General features: G+C 37.2%; 1 protein-coding gene and 1 long non-coding RNA gene across 13 annotated transcripts in view; one reads left to right on the forward strand and one right to left on the reverse strand.

Moving 5' to 3' along the window:
* Positions 1-129, reverse strand: part of BNIP2 (BCL2 interacting protein 2) — a 20,391-nt gene extending 20,262 nt beyond the window's left edge. For 11 of the 12 annotated variants that reach the window (XM_026059338.1, XM_026059340.1, XM_026059339.1 and 8 more), the window contains exon 1: positions 56-129. The gene's annotated coding sequence lies outside the window, so the exon portion shown is untranslated. The remainder of the gene's footprint in view (positions 1-55) is intronic. The other variant, XM_026059341.1, reaches the window with a different exon arrangement.
* A 78-nt stretch (positions 130-207) lies between these two features.
* Positions 208-11,822, forward strand: LOC112962829. The gene is made up of 4 exons (XR_003252419.1): positions 208-402; positions 1,046-1,241; positions 9,661-9,825; positions 11,677-11,822. It is a non-coding gene; the product is annotated as an uncharacterized LOC112962829 (long non-coding RNA).
* The last annotated feature ends 8,052 nt before the right edge of the window (positions 11,823-19,874 follow it).

Genomic DNA, 19,874 nt, shown 5'->3' on the forward strand with positions numbered 1-19,874 from the left:
GCCCCGGCCCCGGCCCCGGCCCCGGCCCCGGCCCCGGCCCCGGCCCCGGCCGTACCTGCGGGCACCCGGCAGGCCGCGGCCGCCCCGCAAAGGCCCGCGACGCACCGCACCGCGCTAACCCGGAAGCGGATAGGTCGCCGAGCTCACGTGACACCGCGCTCCGCGGCCGTTGGGGCAGCGCGCGCACGCGTGGAATAACCCAGCTGCCACCCGCCCCCTCACCTCGGGCAGCTGCCGCATGCGCACTAGCTCGGCTCTCAGGTGCGCGGGCGTCCGTTGGCGCCCCGCGAGGCGGGGCCGGGGCGGGGGCCGGAGCCCGCTCCATCCGCGTGTGCTGCGGACGCTTCAGGGATCCTGCGGTGTGCGTGAGAGACGTGAGGAGAAGGAGAACGGCTGATATCGGTATTACGGCCTGGAGAGGCGTCGTAGCAGAATTACTGAGCAAAAAAAAAAAAAAAAAAACCAACATCATAAGGAATTATAGCTTCAGTTTTTTAAATATGTCAGGTGTAGCATCCAAAATACTGCCCTTCATCGTGAAATAATTTAATGATATTACATATGCAGGATAGAAGCGTAGGAAGTTAGACGAAGCTCATTTTCATCATTATCACGTACCTAAGAAGGGTAATGATGGAGACCATTTTTGGTCGAGGTTTCTGGGAGGCAGGGAAGGTTTTTGTCTGAGGTGTAGGATGAGGTCTGAGAAGTGTGAGGTCTGTGTTCTGTCCCACCCTGCCAGTGACTGCATGGTTTGGTACATGTATCACACAGATTTTATCATACTTAGGGTGAAATGTCAGTGTTTGAGCTGGGATGAACCCTAGCTAATTTGTACAACTGTGCTATTGCTGGAAAGTGGATGCACACATTTCTAGTGTATACACAAACACAAATTCAGAAATACACAGAACTGGCCACTTGCCACTAACACATTGCTATAATATTGAGGCAGCTACTAACTTTGTTTTTGCTTCTCACTGCTGCTGTGTTGCCCAAAGGTGAATGATGCAACAATAACAACAACGAGTTTGTTTTATTCTAGGGTAGAGAAGAAACTTGGAATAAGTGTGACAAACATGAAGAAAAAGAGTGGGAAGAATTAAAAAGTGATTTAAGGGTGCAAGAAATGAATGTAGGAAAACATAAGAGAAAGAAAATATTGCTAAAGAAATCTCAGCCCACAAACCCCTGAGCAAAAATAAAATGCAAGAATAGCTGGGAAAAGAGCAATTATTAAGGTAATCGGAACAGTGAAAATACATTTATAAAGAATTAGTGTCATGTGAACCAAAGAGACTGAGGCCTGTAGGCATTATTGTAACATGTTTATCAGATAATAGTTACAAACACAAAGAGCTAGCTTAAATATAAAAAAATGGGTGTGCAACTACTGGTAGGAGAAATACAGTAACAGTAAGGGGAAACAGCAAGAGGGAAACAATATTGCATTCTCCCATCTTTGTTCTGTCACCATTTTTTACTTCTGGAAGTCAGAATGCCACAGAAGATGACCAAACAGCATTATTCAGTGTTTAAGAACATTATATTTTTCAGTCTGCTCCCAGCTGCACACCAAACTTACCATTAGTAGCATACCTACTTTGGAACGTCCCTTGACCATAGCATCCCAGTTTTTAATGGTGGAGATCTGCTTATGTTACTTGTGTGATCAGTTTGTAAAGTACTTGTCCAGGTATCTGAAGACTGAATATTGAACCCTGAATGGTTAGAATTGGTAGTCTGTTGAATCAAGAGTATCCGTGAACAGTTGGAATTATTCAGACTACGCTGGGTCTACTGAGCTCCATAGATCAAGGGTCTCTTTGCTTCCTGGGGAGGAACATTACAGTAAATGAAAGAGGTTCCCTTGTATGGGCTGTTCAGTTAATATTGAGCAAAACTTACCTGTGAGTCAAGCCTGAAGAAACCCTTACTTTATGAGCAAACAGAAGTTTGCAAAGTATCAGAGTATACATTTTCAGTCAGTGCTGTTCTGTTTTCGATAATGTAGAAAATCAGATTAAATTATGCTGTAGAGAATCATTTTCTTACCCAAGAAATAATCTTCCTTGTCTTTCAACAGCGAGCAGTAATACATAAAGGGCCTTTATTTTTTACTATTTCAACAGTTTGAAAAATTTCCAGCAAATTAATGTTTTAAAAAAAATTGTTTCATACTAAATATGTTAATGCTTTTCAAAATGTGCTTCAGTTTTTGATAAAATTCAAAACTGTCCTTAAAACACACAAATTGTCATCTTCTGTAAGGCATACTAACTCCAAACTCATTTTGTGAGGGTCAGCAATGTTGTGCAATTTCCCATCTCTTACACGGGGTGGCACAGTATAGCTGGAAATCTATCGATGTTCCTATGTAACCTAGGAAACAAGCAAACAAGGGGTCAGAGCTAACTACTAGGAGATGTTGAATAATTCTATTTTTAAACATTAGACAATTGCAAATATAAGCAGATTCTTACATGAAAGCTCTACCAAAGAGAGCAGGCTTGTAAGAGTAATGCTCTGTCACATGGATTTTGTCCTGCGCACTGCAAAAAACCCAACTGTTACACAACTTTGGATCTGGTATAATTCCCAATTAATCTTTAAACATAAAATAGTCATGAAAAGTAACGGAACACCAAAACATTCTCATTTTTCATGGTCTTTTCTCATTTAACTTATGAGAAAAAAAATTCTAGCAATGTGACAACCAAAAAAAGAACAGATTAAGAATGCCCCCTTTCAAATGGTTCATGCAACAACTCAGAAATGTTGGAATTTAAAAACATTCATTTGAAAGTCCATCTCTGCTTGAGGGTTGGACATTGGGACTGCAGTGGTATGTAATCCCTCCTTGTCATCTTCCCTAGAAGATGACAGAAAGTAAGAATACTGGATTTTATCCAGTCTTATCTTGCCCTTTTTTTGATGATAAGGTCTCTGGGCTGTAGTTTACCTCTACTTTTGTATTTCACGTACATAATAATTTGTCTGCTGTCTTAGACATTTTTGTGATTCAGAATGACAAGAGCAACACATTATAAAGTAATAACTTTCATATATGTGGATGTGGACTAGATAGTGCATAATGTTTTGAATCACTTAGGTTATTCCTGTAGGGTACATCATTGTCCCTTTAAAGCCATATGAAAGCTATTGAAATCAGTTGTCAGGCTGATGTAACTAGCTAAAGGTGATAGTTGCATCCCCTTTTTGTATATCATGTGGAGAGTGACCCTCACCACAGTCCTCCTGTGCCCAGTTTACTTTATCCCAAACCTGTCTGTTCTTCAGCTAGAACCCACAAAGCTGTAGTGGGTTCATTCCTCTTCATCAGACTTAAACTTCACATGTCTCCAGGCACCAGGCGCCCTCCCTATCATTTTGCCTTGTTCTGTCTCTGAGCACATACCTTTTAGCTGATGAGTGGTCAAGGCAGAAAGCAAGTCTCAGTGAAGGTCTTATGTTTGGAATTCAGCTAAGGAAGTACAAGAATATAAAGAATGTGCACCTTTAATAACAATCAAATCAACCTCCTCACCTTTGCCATTTCAAGGACATAGCTATTACTACATTCAAAAGAGAATCTATTCATTCTTCCTATATAGGATTTTCAGTTGTTTAATGAATTTTTCTTATCAGCGAGCATCAGTTTGTTGGGTACAAACAGCAATATTAGTATGAGAAAGAGCAAGAGCCAGCTTGCTAACCATGTGTCTGCATTTGTGGGAGGGGATAATGCTTATATTGTTTACAGAAGTTATTGGTACTCTTCATTAGTGTTTAAATAAGCTTCCTGGAGGTGAAAGGTACTAAATACATTACTCTTAATATCATATTTGCAAACTACTGCATTCTCAAGAAGAATAGTTATTAATCCCAATTTTCACTTGAGTTGAAAACTGAGAGATAGCAAGTGCTCATAGACTCTATGGGAATAATGTGGAAAATAAAAGCAATAGGAATCTCTTGCTTCTGCTTTTTCCAGATAAAAGTCATTAGACAATTCCAATGCACTGGTATACTTGCAGGCAAATGTTTGGCTTGTTACCGCTATCTTGCATTTTTAAATTCGTACTAGAACTTGTTCCTCTCTCAAAAAAAAGATGCAGATAACTTCTGTTCTCTGAGGTTATTTTCTGCATAATTATTTTTGACATGGTATCATGCTTTGTAAAGATGTCTGATCTTTGCCATTTGCAGTATTAGCTTAATGATAATCATAATGCTGTGTTCATGATATAATTCCTATTGTGTTGTGGTCAGAATCCAACATAAAATGTGGATGACCAGCACTGGGAAAATATTTGTGTATAATCAAAAATCTGCAGCTGCCCTCATATAAAACTGAGTTCTGTGTTTGCTTTCCTGTGTGTTCTGATGGTCAGGCTGTTACTCATATTCACATGCTATATGAATTCAGTGATACTTGGCTCAGATCACTTTTTACAGTTGCTGAAAAAAACATGAAGTACCCTGTTACATGGACAGAAGACGTCTTTGCTGGTTGAGCTTGAGGGGAAAACTCGGTACAATTATATATTCTTTTAATTATTCATGACTTGGGTCTGAAGTGAATGTGTATACGTTTTTCACTTATTCACTTTATAAAATTCAAAACTAAGCCCAGAAGCAGTTTTATTCTTGGCAGCATGACAAGTTTCCTTTCCTCAACAAACCAGTCAAAGGAATTGTTCCTCAGAGAGTTTGTCATCTCCACGTATCCCAGAGAGTCGAGAGGGTAGCACGCATTCATTACACCACCATCACACACATGCGTGTGCACTCCCTTCCTTTCTCCCTCTTTGACTGTGACACAACAAGCACATCTCAAAGGACTGGATTTATATCTAGCATGTAGTTTCATTTATGTAGCTGATTTGCAGTTCATTAATCTAGAAAACATCCTGTTTGGGTAAGAACGATGTGTGCATCCATATTTTGCTTATTCCCCTCCCACCTCCAATGCAATATGCAGTTTTAAAAGAGGGAATTGGCTCTCTTTTGGGGAGCAACTAGAGTGAAAGCAGCTCAGGAGCTAAAGCTGATGTAAACATACATTAGCAAATTGTTTTGATCTGGCCTATCAGGCTGCTGGCAATTCATTGTGCTTCCTTGGGAGACATGCAAATTTACGGGACACAACTTGACATGATTAAGGCAATGCATACATAGGAGGTGATTGCCCTTCGGCAAGACAATGATGTCAAGAAGCAATGATTCTTTGCATTCTTGGCAGTGCAGGTGGGATCATGAAATTAGGGTCCTCTTGCAGATTCAGTATAATTTAGGTTTTCGGGGGGGTTTTAACCCATGTTTTTTCCATCTTTTATGGTTGTATTATTATTATTAATTTGTCTTACAGGGGCACCTACGGACCCCAGTCAATTTGTATTCTTCAAAATCTAAAATCTAAATAATATCTGCTGATGCTATGATAGCTTGTTGAGTCTGGAGATGGAAAAAAAAAGGAAAAAAACCTTAAAATAATGCCACAAGGAAGCATCAATTTCTCCTATTCAATCACAACAGAGGGGGGGTCTTCACTTTGAAATTTAATTATCAGAGACAGTGACCCTCCATGTTGACAGAAATGTGCTTAAAAATCATCCACCTGCCTGAGTGGAGTCAGATTCATTTTGTGCCAGGGTTAATGAGGACTTACTGATCGCTGCTTGGGAATTTGGGGGTGAGAACTGCTGAACTTAAGGTGAAAGACTCCATATCCTATTACTACTCCCTTGAGTCAGCCTAGCAAATAGCTAACTGTAATATCTTAATTAACCATGTGTTAACATCAACCTCATTCGCCTTTGCGAGCCTAACACATTGCTAATTACATTAGGTTGGCACACAAAAGCGCACAAGGGAAACAAGCATTAACACTGTGGTGGGGCAGTTAGTGTTCCCACTGTACTGTACAGCAAAGCAAGTCTCTGATGGCACTAGGTTGATGTTGAAAAGGCATCCTTTAATTTAATGCAAGCATAAGGAGAATAAGGAGATAAGGAAAAACAGCAATATACCTTTTGCCTGATGGAGAACATTGCCCTTCAACCTCCTGGACAAAACAGTCATAATATACAAAGGAGGCTATCTTTGCATTTGCTTTTCCCCTGTTCTGTTTGGGGAAATGGAGAGACTAGCAGGAAGAGCACAAAGCATGTGGCTGTGGAGGCTGTCATCTTTTGTATGCCTACTGTGGACAACTATGCAGAGAGTCTGACACACTTTCTGCTGCTTTGGATGCTCATGAGCCTGAGTGTCAATATAGCTTTGCTGTGCTGGGTGCATGGGGAGAGGGAAAAGGAAGCGTGGTTGGAGTGTGTTCTTTTCTGGCTGTGCACAGCTGGCATATGATTCTTCAGGGACTTGTACCATCTGGTACAGATGAGAGTCTATCATGTTACGCAGTGCTTTTATCAGAAATAGGGATCTGGAAGAACATCACAAATCTATGATTAGTTTGTTGGTGCAAATTTCTCTTCTGTGTCACAAACCACATGTGGAGAGGTTGACCAGTTCCTAAATCACATTTTCCACTTTGACCAACACACCACAGATAGATACTTGATTTTCTAGATCCTGCTCATTGGATCAAACTTGAAAACAGCATTTAATTTCTTTTTCTGTTTTTAAATTTAGTCCCAAAGTGCCGTTTAGAGCTAAAGAGCTCCAAAATTACTGTTTTTTCCTACTCTCATCAGTACATAATTTGTTTGAAATTTCTTCCATTGCTACCTGTTTTACATTCTTCTTTAAATTCACTTTTGATTCTCTGTTACTTTATGTATTAAATGCAGACTTTTTGAGGTAATTCCCATCTACATCTGTAGTAGTTTTTCTTTTGCACATTGTGTTGCCCAGTCAGTTTCAAGAAAGTTGTTGGTTTCAATACTCAAGTAGTACCATGTACTTCTTATTTTTTCCATATGTTGCCATTTTTGGTTGAGACAGCTAGACATTATAGGGCTGTGTTGCAGGCTGTGTGGGACTTCTCCCATTATCCAGACCCTGCCAAACTACTATCTTTTTATCTGTTTTGATGAGTTTTTTAAAGCTTTCTCTCTTTTTTTAAAGCTTTCTCTGTCAGCCCACAGCTTTTCATCTCTAAGCCTTTATCCAATAAGAATTCATAGATTCTATCCTAGCCATTAATTATAATTTTCAAACAGTAGTTTTTGAAGATTAGCTAAATTAAATCATTTTTGCAATTAATGATGTCAAATTAATCTATAATGGAAGGTAGATAATGGCAGAGATAGAAGTGCTTAGATTTTGACAGATACCCTCATTGGGTTTAATGCTTTTTATAATATCTCTTTAAGTGAGCAAAAAGCTCACCTTCTTGCTGACTTTCCCTGTCACACTTGGGCCTCTGGCTGCATAGACAGAATATCTTTGATTATGAGGAAAACTGAATCTCTTTTTACATTTCTCCATTCTGAAAGATAGCATTGTTAACTGTGGTTACATTAAAAACCAGTTTTGCTATTATCAAACCTTATTTCTGCCACTTGAGAGCTGTTGACAAACCTCTATAGGTCCTAACATAGAAAATCTACTATAAAAAGATTTTATAAGCTTGAAAATTTTATACAGATAGATGAAAAAAGAAGCCAGATGATCACTTAAAGCAGTAGAAATCAAAGGATAGTAATCTCCAGGAGGCAGACTAGTGGAGAGGGGGAGGCTGGGACTGCAAAACAAGACCAGTCATCTCAGGATCACTTACCTAGATCAACAAGAGCTGGGTCTCAGCATACCTCAGTACCTTGAGACTTTGATCCTAAGGCCATGCCAAGCTATAAAGTGGTGCAGGTTGTTCAGACTGATTGAAATAAGGAGGCAAACACAATTTACTTGTATTGTACCCATTTGTGCTTTTGGCCACGAATAAATCTGTGCCCAAAGTGCTTTAATTTGAGCTGCCTTAGTCTGGGTAGATCTTTGACCTGTGTGGTTAAACTCGGCTTGACTTTTTCTGATGGTTAAATACTTATTCTCGTCTGTACTGGGTCCTAAGACATCTTCACTTTCTAAGACCTCTTCTCTTTTTTTAAAAAAAAAAAAAGCATGGACATGGCTGTAGTGACTCATTTCTTAAATGAACTTAAATAAATTACAATTAAATAACTGGTTTAATCCAAAACTTCCTTCTGTGCCTGATTTGGCTTCCCTGATTTCAGCAACAGTTTTGCTGAAAGTATTACTGTGTGAAGTATTACTGTGATAACAGAATACATGAAGAACTTCTAAAAATGATCTCTGAAGTCTGAGAACACAAATGAGCAGTTCTGTCATTTTGGGAGGGGATAAAATTAATTATTTATTGTTTACTGGTTTGGGATGAGATTTCCTCATGTACTCCTATGAATGTAGCAAAAAAAAGGGGGGGGGAAGATTTTCAAAACCGTGACATGGTAAATGCTTTGAACTTGGTCACATCCTACTGTTCTATCAAAATCCTCACAGGATACTAGTAGAGCTGGTGAACTGAAAAAAAAGAGACACACCACAAAAAAAAAAAAAAGCCAAAAACTAACCCCAAACTTCAAAAACTAATTGCTGTCATCACAAGTAAACATACAAACTTCAAGATCCTAGGATTAAACACAAAGGATATGCATGGGTAAAATGTAAGGACTGAAGTCTTACTTTCAGCAAGGGTAGTGAGATCCTCATCTGGCAAGCAAACAGGATTTTATCTTTCTGCATGTAACGGCCTTAATTTATGATGTATCTTGGCTATTACTGCACTGCCTGTTGAGGTTACCATGCCTAGCTGCACCTTTCTGGCAGAAGGTGCCACACTATTACACAGGCTGCAGAACAAATAGTTGCCTAGTTTTCTTCTGCTGTAGTTTACAACCTGTCTTACCAGCACAAGTTGAAAGTTGTGGCAATTTAAACTAAATAATTAAATTATTAGGTTAATGAGTAAAAGCTCTTTTTGCTGGCTCTACCATGGAAGCAGTAACAGGACAAACAAGTGGTCTTGATAACCACTTCTACTGCCTCAGCTAAATCAGTGATAATGAATCAGAGCCTTTGGATGTTTCGAAATTTAGAAGACTGAAATACAGAAAATCTGGGTGCAGGTTCAGTTCTGCTCTCTTCATGACCTTGACCAAGCAAGATCACAGTCTGTGACACAGTTCCTTATTACCCCATTCATTCAGTAGACTATGTAGACTGTAAGTTCTGAGCAAGGACTATGTTAAGTTGTTAGTTTTGCACAGTGAGGCCTTGGCTTTATGCAGAGCTACTTAATGTTTACTTAAATAGAAATCAACAACACCAAATTATTGTTTTAGGGATTAATTTAAATTCAGTGTTAATGATACTTGTGCAGCTATAGACCATGTATGAGCCTCACAAACAAGGAATACTCCCAAGTCTTTGAAACACTTGCTAAGAACATGTTCTGTAATATTTAATCCTTTCAATTCATTTAATGTTGAGCTGAATGTTTGAGCACTGCAATGATTAATAGGATCTCTGAGCATGAGGATGTCTCCCTCCCATACTGTTGCCTTGTTATGTTTGCTCCTGTTTGTAGAAAACACCTAAATCCTTTCAGAAACTCAAATGTCAATTGTGGGTATCAATCTTGTTCTCTTACTAACATACTATGGCTCTCGAGTTCAACAGAAATGTAGGTGAGATAAAGAATGGAGACAGATCTACAGCATTTTGCAGCCAAGTGGTCACATATGAAATTGAATCAGCCCTGTTTGATGGCTAGGAGAATGAGAAGGAGGAGGTTTTCCAGAAAGCAGAACTGAAAATCTTTTGCATCATTGCAATTCACTCTAGGTAAGTGAAAGTCAATACAGCTTTGGCTAGGTGAGTTTTGTTAGATTCATGGTCGAATAAAATGTGAAAAGCACTGTCAAGTATGACAGTGTTGGGATATCCTGGGCCCTATAAGAAAATTAAAAAGCAGTTAGAGATATGTCTGTTGTGCCCCACAGTCTTTAATTTATCCCCCAAACATGCAAAAGAATTAAACAAACCAGCAAAGAGCCTTCTACAATGAAGCAGTCTAGACTACTGCCCTCAATTTCCAGTGCATTTACAAACTGGCAAACTAGCTATTACTGAATATGACTCATCAAGATTAAAAAGGAAAGATAATTTAGTCAGAGCTGTTGTCAAGTCACTGTTTAATGTTATTTTTTGTATTTGCTGTGATAAGCATTAAAATTTGCACACTCCTTGATAAATCATTGTTTAGCAATGTCTAGAGGGTCCAGTAAATGGTTTGAAATTGCCACAGTATAATAAATGGTTATTTGATAATGAATGAAATTGTTTGAAAATACTGTTAAAATGTCAAGTTTTAACACACGGAACATTACTCAAAAAGAGTGCAAACAGGGAAACCATAGTGACACCATAAATATACTGCAACAAATGCATTTATTTGTACAGGGCAAATAGTAAGTGCTATATACAAACCAGTATAAATTGATATATGAAGTTAATTTCAATCTGTAAAAGTAATTGCATTGGTTTAACTTATTTAACTCTCCTTACAATAATATTTATAGCAGAGTAAGAAAGTAAAGAAATAAATGATGATAAATAGATAAAATACATAGGAAATGGGAATTGTTTTCCAGTTTAATTACACTGTCACATAAAATTATCACAGAAATACACTATGCCGACAGGAAGAATACATTAAAACTCCATTATGCTGTGCAGAGTTGGATAGCTTTTATTGCTGTTTATTCCATAAATAGCTTTTCATCTTTTCAACTATCATGAAAAGTTAAACTATGTAAAAAAATACAGTGGTGCAAAAGGACAATATAGGCTGTGCCAATTGATGGTTAACCTGTAGCATGAAGCTGGAAAGCAAAAATGTGATACCTTTCTCTGCAAGGATAAACATGACTGCACAGTAACATTTAAAGGGGAAAAAAATGCCCATTCAGAATACTTAGTTTGCATTCTTATTTTTTTCTCAGATACAGTTCTAGCTACAGAGTTTTTGCATGACTGTAGCTTCCATACAAGATGCTCACATATTGTGGTGATGGGACACTACTATAATTACACTAAGAGCAGGACAGACAAGCAGGCAAAACATTAAAATTCATTTTTTCCTAACCAGATAATTGTGGTTTCAAACTGAAGTTCACTTAATTCTTTATTTTCAGGATGAGCAGCATTAATGTGTGTGGTATTTGTTATGTTTCTGCTTTCTGTGTCTTGGTCTGAACACAAAACGACAGCCTCATTAGAGGCAGAAGCATGCACATTGATCTCTCAGGGGGACTTGATTTTTGTTCTTTCTTATCTAGTTGTCTCCAAACAGCTGAAGCTTATTTTGCTTGAAAATAGATATCTGCTCAGAATATAGGTAAAAAACATTGTAATGCTGCAGTAAGTGTTAATAATATGACTGCATTATTTTGACCTCTTGATTTCATGATAAATCTTGCTATCTTTTTAAATTTAGATCTTCCAAAGCTATGTGACTAAGTGGGAATTGGTGCTTTAATTCATTTAAAAGAACTTAAGTGTTATTCTTCGGTATGCCAATAAAAATCTGGAAAACATGTCTCTTAGAGCCCCCAAATTCAGAGGCAAACTTTAAATCTAGATTTAATTTTTAAAATCTCATTATTTTTAACCCTACTTTATAAATCTTTGGAGTCTGATTGACAGGATTTGATCACTGAGAAGGAGCAATACTCTGAGTAAAAGGGAAATGTGAAATACCTRTGAAGAGAATACTGGATGCAAACTGCAGCCCAAAAGATAAGGCATCTTCCTGTGTGAGATAAGCACTAGGTCATTGAAGATTTTCCTAGTGGTTGTCATACTTGTATAAGTTAAATGAATGGACTTGCTCCAGAACTTTATTTCAGCTCTTTAAAATTATGTGTATGCTGTAAGAATGATTTTTTAAAGCTGTCTATTGCTCTAAGAAGGGCTATAACTAAAGTGAACTATCATTAGACTTTGGAAGGGATTGTTTATTATACGCCAAAATGGTCTGTTATTTACAGTTCTTATTAAAAAAAATTGAATGTGGAATGCATTCAAGTTTTAACAAAGTAGTAAAATTGTTAACTTGACTTCTAACAATGAAAAAAATTGGTATTTTGGCTCATAAGAATGATTTATAGCCTTTATACTGCCACCTGAACATTTCAAAAGAACAAAAATTGAAAATGTCAGCTGAATGTCTAAGCAAATCAGAGGCAAGCCCCTTAATTCTTATTTTCTGATCATAACCCATACTATTTTAGCTGACACATGTACACTTTTTTTTTTTTTTAAGGGCTACTGATTTTAGGAGTCCCAAGCTTAGATGTACAACAGACACATATAGCCCATTTTTTTAGATATGGGTAGCATCTACACTACACTGAAAGCTAGCGCTCATCTTCCCCAGCCCCAGAAATCCATCTCAAAGTATTTTCAAAATGGGAGACCCAAAACACAATTTGCCATGACTACCTTCCATTAAAGGTATTGAAAATAAACTACTGTAACTGTTGGAGTTCAAACACTGTCATTATGAAGACATATAAGCAGAAGCGTAAAATAAATACACATAATCCTAATGAACATTTCTTTTAGTTTTTGCCCTTTATAAATTCTGTCACTGATTTTTGCTTGGAGAGTTTTGCTTGGGCAAATTCAAAATTAAAATTTACCAGAATCAACAAATCTCATCTATTTTCAACCAGAACCATGAACTCTTGATAGCATTAAGTTGGAGGTTTGCATTGTCCCCAATTTTATTGTAAATATTTCATGCAACAATAAAAGCAGTATCAGTAAAAACAAGCTAAGTGACATTGAGTTGCTAAAGGATAGCCCAGAACTGAGCGACATTATGAACAGATTTCTTTATTCTATTAGTTGAAGTCATTTAAAACCTTTGAAATTCTATTTTTCTGTGAAAGAGGGAGGAAATTCAGAGTCTTTGCATCGATGCTTTCAGACTTAAGATTGATGCACCCTTTTACATACCTTTTCAGGATGAAGTACTGTTCAAGCTAATAATTATCCAGACAATAAAGTTTTCTACAACTAAGAAAAGTGAAAGGATAATGCGTTGTGAAATACTAGTTTGGTTTAACATCTGCATTATCACAGTAACAAACAAGTAACAGTGTTTATTACACACACGTGAAAAGAACTGATGCGCTTTAGCTTGAGCTATTACTTTCAGTATTTTGCTTCTTGCAGGACTGTGTTTATCATCAAAACTATGCAGAAATTCTCCACAGTAATATCTTAAATGCAGAGTCCTCTTGTAAAGTCATTTGCACTTTCTTTCTGCTTAATTATGGCTTCTTGGGCTCCAGTTTTTTCTCAGTGAAGCCAGTAGAAACACTGACAAGAAAAGCAGAATCAGGCCCTTTGTTCATAGATGACTCTCTGAAATTCTCTAGCTTCTAGGAGTAAACTAAATTGAGGTTTTGCTTGAAATTCCAGCAGTGGCAGTTTTGTGCCTCTTCAGCTGAACAAGTTTCTGGGCAAAACAGAAATAATGCTTATCTTTACAAGCATTTTATAAGATCAGAATTTGTCCCCCTCATATGGCAAGGTATTAATGCTTGTTTCTGTTGTATTTTACACATTCATACCTCCAACAAGAGCATAGGGACTCTCTTATCTCTAAACATACTCCTCAAAACCCAGAGAATTAAAAACAGAAATAGAAATCCAACTATCTTGAAACTTTTTACCTTTCATAGAAAATTAAACTATATAAATGCATAATCAAGAACTCCTTAGAACTAAGGAGGGGCACTGTGACTTTTTTTTGAAACAGTAGAAAATTCTTTAAGGACAAGTATCATTATAGCTAAAAAAAATTGTATCTTGTCATCTGCAGCAGAATCCATAAATAGAACTGAGTTTGTGCGACAGTGTGCTCCTTTCCCCCCGATGTGGTCTCTCCCTCAACCTGACCTCCCTGTAAACAGTACGTAGGCAGGGGCTAATTGAGCATGCGCCAACTAAGGCCCGTCTAGCATGCAAATATGAGTCAATCATCTCTCCCCCCCTTCCCCCCCAATAAATAGGGGGCAGCCCAGAGCCCATTGAGCTCTCCTGCACGGCAGCAGGCAGCACTGCAGAACCTCCTCTTGAGCAGGGACACCTCTCAAGGTCACTCCTCGAGGCTGAGAGACTCCTTATCTGCGACAAATCCTCAGTAAGTGATTAATAGCATGCTCAACTTTTGCGAACTTTGCAAAACTTTGCTGAGTTATATCTCTGATTGTGCACATAATCCCTTAGACATAAACCGTTGACCAAGTCCGAGACTAGGATCGAATCCAGCCACACCCAGGCTCCAAGGAGGAGGAGTTTGGAAAGCAAGGGGGTCCAGTCCGAACCTCGTGACTCAACGGGAGGGTCTCCATTACATATGCATCTGACCCTGTCCTTCATGCAGTAAATAACTGAGTGAACCTTGCCAATCGAACCTCGTTAAATCATTCTTATTTATGATTGAACTTTGTTAAGTTGCTCTTACCGCAATAAACATAGTGCTGCTTCTCTCGTACAAGTGAAGTGCATCACTCCTCCTGGACAGTTTGTAAAATTAAGGTACTCCTTGTTCCTAAAACAAACCCTCTGCACTTTCATTGAAGCAGAATATGGAATTCTGGTGTGGTTTTCCCAGCGTGTACCAGTGGCTGCACTCACATCTCCAGGGTTCCCTGTCCTGGAGTTGAAGTGCTTTTACCAAACACAGGAGAAAGCAAAAAAGCTGAGCAAGTCAGAATGTCTGCCAGTTACTGTGCTGTAAACCTGATTTTTTTTTTGCCACTGTCACTCACTAGTAAATGTGAACATTCATTCTGCAAATACGACCCCAAATAGTCCCATATAAAGGCCCCAATGGGGTATAATATTTAAGCGAATAATCCAGTCTGAAGCAGGAGGGCTATTCCTATGATTCAGTCTCACTGGCTGAATACCTTGTTGGATCAAGGCCAACGCAGTCATGTAAATTTACCTCTGATTTTGCTATAAAGCCCGTATAGGTTATGTCAATCGTGCTATCACTGAGCATATCCAGTCTTCCTTTTCAGTGAAGTCTGTGGCTTTCCTTTGCCACAGGCTGGCAAGGCATATTGTGCCTATAATACTGTCCTCTGGTTTGTCAGCTGTGCATTGATTAAGACAGAGATAAGCCATATGCTAGTGAACTAAGCTCTTCAATGGCTTTTGGGGGAGGTTCAGCTGCAAGGAATTTTACAAATGCCAGCTCAGATTTTCCTTTGAACTGCATTAGCCATAAATATGGATTATTCCTGTAGGTCTTGTATATGGAGAATTCAATCTGCTTTAAAGGTTGAGCAGCAAAATATAAACATAATTATTTCCCAGACAGATAAATGAGTCACTTTAGTAGAGACATTTTGATCACATGACTTAATCAAAGTGCAGAAAAAGTTAAAAATTCCCATCCATGTCTGCACGAAACTTTTGCCATTATATACACACACATACTTTTACATAATATACACATACAAAAGCTTGCAAATTTTGTACAGCTTCACTAGATCATTTTGCTTGAATAGGGAACAAGCAAATGGCTTCCTAAATGAAAGGATAATTCAGTTTCATGGCTAAAATCAAGTGTGAAGTTATTGCTTCCTGCTATCTGTGAATAACTGCTCTCTAAAAATATTAATTTATTAATTTTATTGAGCAGGTGACCACTCAGTGCTTAATGGGAGCTAGCAATTAGTGCATGTAAATCAGCTGAGACAGACGTATCTCAATTCCTGTTCTGCATAGAGTAATAGTTAATTTGTAAGAATACATGTCACTGGCCCATCTGATTTGAAAAAGTCACGTTTTCCACTGCTGAAAATCTCAATACTTACAATATTTGTTGTGCATTTTATGATTATTCTTAAAGCCCTTGCAAACACATGTAATAAAATGCTAACAAACCATCATCCATTACTTAATTATATTTATCTAGACAGATAATGTTGGGGGGGAGCCTGTGGTAAAAAATATTGTTTCCCGTTTGGCAAACAAAGACTAAATTTACAGCTTAATTACTCCTTGTAGTGCTGTAGAGAGATTTTCCTGTTAATCATACTCAGGTCCAGAGTGGATATTTAAAAGAGAAAGGTGTTTTTTTTGTTGTTTTTTTTTTTTAGTGAGGATTAAAACATGTGTTGACTCCCAATTAAATCAACTTCCCCTCCAGTAGGGGAGTTACTAATGGGATTTAAATGTTTGTGAGGCTTCATTGGGACCCACACAGGGAGCTTTTCTGACAGTGATGAAACACCTTCTATAAGGCAAGACAAATATCTCAGAAAATAATGCTAGAGCTGTCTTCAGAAACTTTGCCCATAGAAAATATCAGAATAATTCATCTTAATTAATAAAAATACCTCTATGTTTCATCAATCAAGTGCAAGAAAAACAGGTCAGTCCCAGAAACCCTTATTCATGAGAGTATCTCACTAAATTCCAAAAGATCACCTGTCTGCACAATGATGCCCACACGATTAAAGACTGCAGCTTATCTCTAGGTGTGTTTTTCAAGGCATGATGAGATCTTTTTAGTCTGAAAACTGTAAATAATGTTTTCTTCAGAGTGCAATTTGTGACAATGGCCAGACCCCTGAATTTGAGGGCACTAGACATTAAAAGTAAAATCAGAAATTTCATTTTGAAACACAGTGTATTCTAGTCCTTTGCCTTGCAAAGATAGTGTAGGAAGTGCTTACTGAAAAGAATCATCAACCATTCTTCATACTGCATTCTTCAGCAGTAACTGGCCAAGAGTATTCACTGCAGTGAATGCTTAATATTTAAAACCGGTGCCATTACACTTGTATAGTAACTCACCAAAATATGTACTTTTAATGCTGAAGCTTACCATCTTCAGACTTACAGGATAACTTTGTATACTGGCTAGCTGCATTTGAAATGGACAGGTTGGCAAAAGATTGGTTAGCGTATCTGCCCTGGCTCTAGGCAGCTCTGATTTGATTAGCTTCTACATTAACCAGCTAATAAAGTGTTTTCTGCTAAGTGTTTAGAAATACATACTATGAAGACTTTTACGAAGTTCCTTTCCTACTAGACTATACCTTCCAAGCTTAGGAGCAAGCCGGCCTTCATTGTGCCAATGTTTTTTTGTTTTGTTTTTTTTTTTAAATCAATGTTTAAAGGGTGACTGAATTCTGGATATGCATTAATGAACTGTCACCTATTTTTTCATCATACAAAAATTAGCAGGTAGAATCAGGTTGCTAAGCAGGGGTAAGAAAAATCAGAAAAAGATACTTTGACTTATGAGCATCTAAAATATGTTCAGAGAAGATATGACCAAAGTAGAAAAAGCTTAATCCAAAACCCCATACATAGATATTGCTGAGATCTCATTTATCAGCCTCAGTGAAATGCTGAATTTATCATTTTTGCCATAGGCTTGAACCTATATTACCAGATCACTTAGGTAAACCTAGAAATTTACTACTTGCCTTGCATTTTCTGGAAAGCAGTGTATTTCCTGGGTGGCTTATTATGAAACATTAAACAATTACTTATATTAGTAGTTCTTGATGACATCTTTGCATTGGAATAGATGATACTGTAAGAAAAACAGCTGGAAAGGTTTTTCTTTGCTTCTTTAAAATAATCTGCAAGATACAAAGCAAAATATTATTTCAGTGATTTTTCTATACATCATGTTATAGAAAAGAACAATCTATAACAGCAAAGAAGTAATAATCAATACTGAACAGTTGCACCAATGTAACAACAAAAAAGGGCGTGATTTGTTTTTTCTGATGTTACTATGCCAGCAAAACTCTTGGCATATATGCCAAGAGTACCCATGGCATATATGCCATGTACACTACTCTAAAAAGTGCCATATACAAGAACTGTATTTCCTTTATGGGAATAAGCTGAATCAGTACAAAAAATATCATACTGATCCATGTCCACATTAAGGAAACATTTTTTGTTTCATTAAATCAGTATAAAGCAGCAAGAGCTCTTTTTTTTTTTCTTTTCTTTTTTTAATTTAGAGACAAACCCTAAATGAGACCGTATTTTAAAGTCAGAATTGTTTTAATGAGTTTTTTTAAATCAACAGAAACAAAAATAGGAAAAAATAAGAATTTTTAAAGAGCTGAACAGTGAGTTTTGAGGGGAAGTGTATATACTACTGCATGATAACACACAGGTAATTATAGAGGAGTTAAAAAAAAAAAAAGATAAGGATACATTAACCTTAGGAATGCCTTGCATGTATTTAAAGATGTTAAGCTGCAATACAAGTTACACTAGTGCAAAACACAGAAGCAATTTCACAGTCTTAAAAGCCTTGCTAAAGACAACCAACTTTCTGCAAGACAAAAAATATCAAAGTCATTACTGATCATATGTTCCCTTCAGACGAAAGTCTTTCCAGACACTGATCAAATATTAAACACAAGAACAGTCAGATTGGCTGAGAGTAAAATCTGTATGCTTGAAATACCAAATTCAGAAGCCTTTAACTTAATACTTTTTATACCTGACCAGGAGGAGAAGAGAAGGAAAAAACACCAGTTTTGGACAAACTGTTCAAAAATAGTGTCCTGTTAGTAATGTTCCTCCTTATCTGAAGGTAACTTAGTATATCAAATGAGGAAAATATGAACCTTTAATATGGTAATTTGAAAAGCTGAATCTTTGTTCCCTAAGTTAAGTAGGTGTGCAGACATAATCGACCTTATTTAAATCATAAGAATAATAATTAGGGCCACTCTTCAGGAAAGCTCTTAATCACGTGCTTACTGAAGTCAGTAGCTTGAAATACCTAAGTGCTTTCCTAAAATAGACCTTACTAGGTGAAAGTTAATGTATGATGATGATATGGAAAGCATCTGAATAATTTCACACCTATTTATAGTCCAGAAAGACACAGACTCTCAGTTCTTATTCAGTTTTTACACATAAAGGAGTTCACTTAACTATGGGTTTCCTGGTAACAGGTGGGGCTGTTTCATATGATATGACAGTTGCATCAAAAAGCTTATCAGACATCATTCATTATATGTGAAGTCTTAAAAACCCTGCTTTAAAAGTGCTATACAAGCCCAGAGTGTTAGAGCATCCTCTGAATAGAAACTGGCCATTGGAAAATGAAATTAAAAATCCTTTTGTAGTGAATATAGACTAGTTAATGCCATCTAAGCCAAAAAAGCTTCTTCAACATTTCAGAGACTCATAAAAATTCTTATGGCAGATTTAAAAGGTAAAACCTGCTATGTTTATATTGATGATATAATCATTTTCTCTTAGGACTTGAATCAGCATTTAGTGAATATAACAGCTGTACTATGAAAATTACAGTCTCTGAGCTCAACTCTAAATCTTAAAAATGAAAATGCTATAGAACATAGATTAAATAGTCTGTGGCATATTTTGTCAAAAACAAATTGATTTTAGACCAGGCAAGTTTTTTGTTTGCATGTTTCTTGTGCTCTGAAATATGAAGCAAATCCAGTCATCTTGGTTTTACAAATTGGTATCATCTATATACCCTATTTCTCTACCTTTGAAGAGCCTCTTAATAATGTAATGGGTGGAAAAAACTATCCAATAGAAAGATGAGCATAGCACAGTTCTAAAAATTCTTAAAACCTGTCCAATTAATAATCTTGTTTAAAAAAAGTATGCTTGTTAAACACTTACTTGTATAAATGCAACCTGACATCAAGTTTATCAGGCTTGAGAGAATTTTGTTTCAATATCCTGGTATCCGAGAAAACAATGGTTCCTCATACTGATCTCATAACACTACAGAATACAGTAATGCCATAAGAAAATTCCATCAAGAAATTTCTAAAAAAAAA

This window comes from Apteryx rowi, unplaced genomic scaffold (assembly GCF_003343035.1).
Source record: "Apteryx rowi isolate R43461 unplaced genomic scaffold, aptRow1 scaffold_156, whole genome shotgun sequence".
Taxonomy (NCBI): domain Eukaryota; kingdom Metazoa; phylum Chordata; class Aves; order Apterygiformes; family Apterygidae; genus Apteryx; species Apteryx rowi.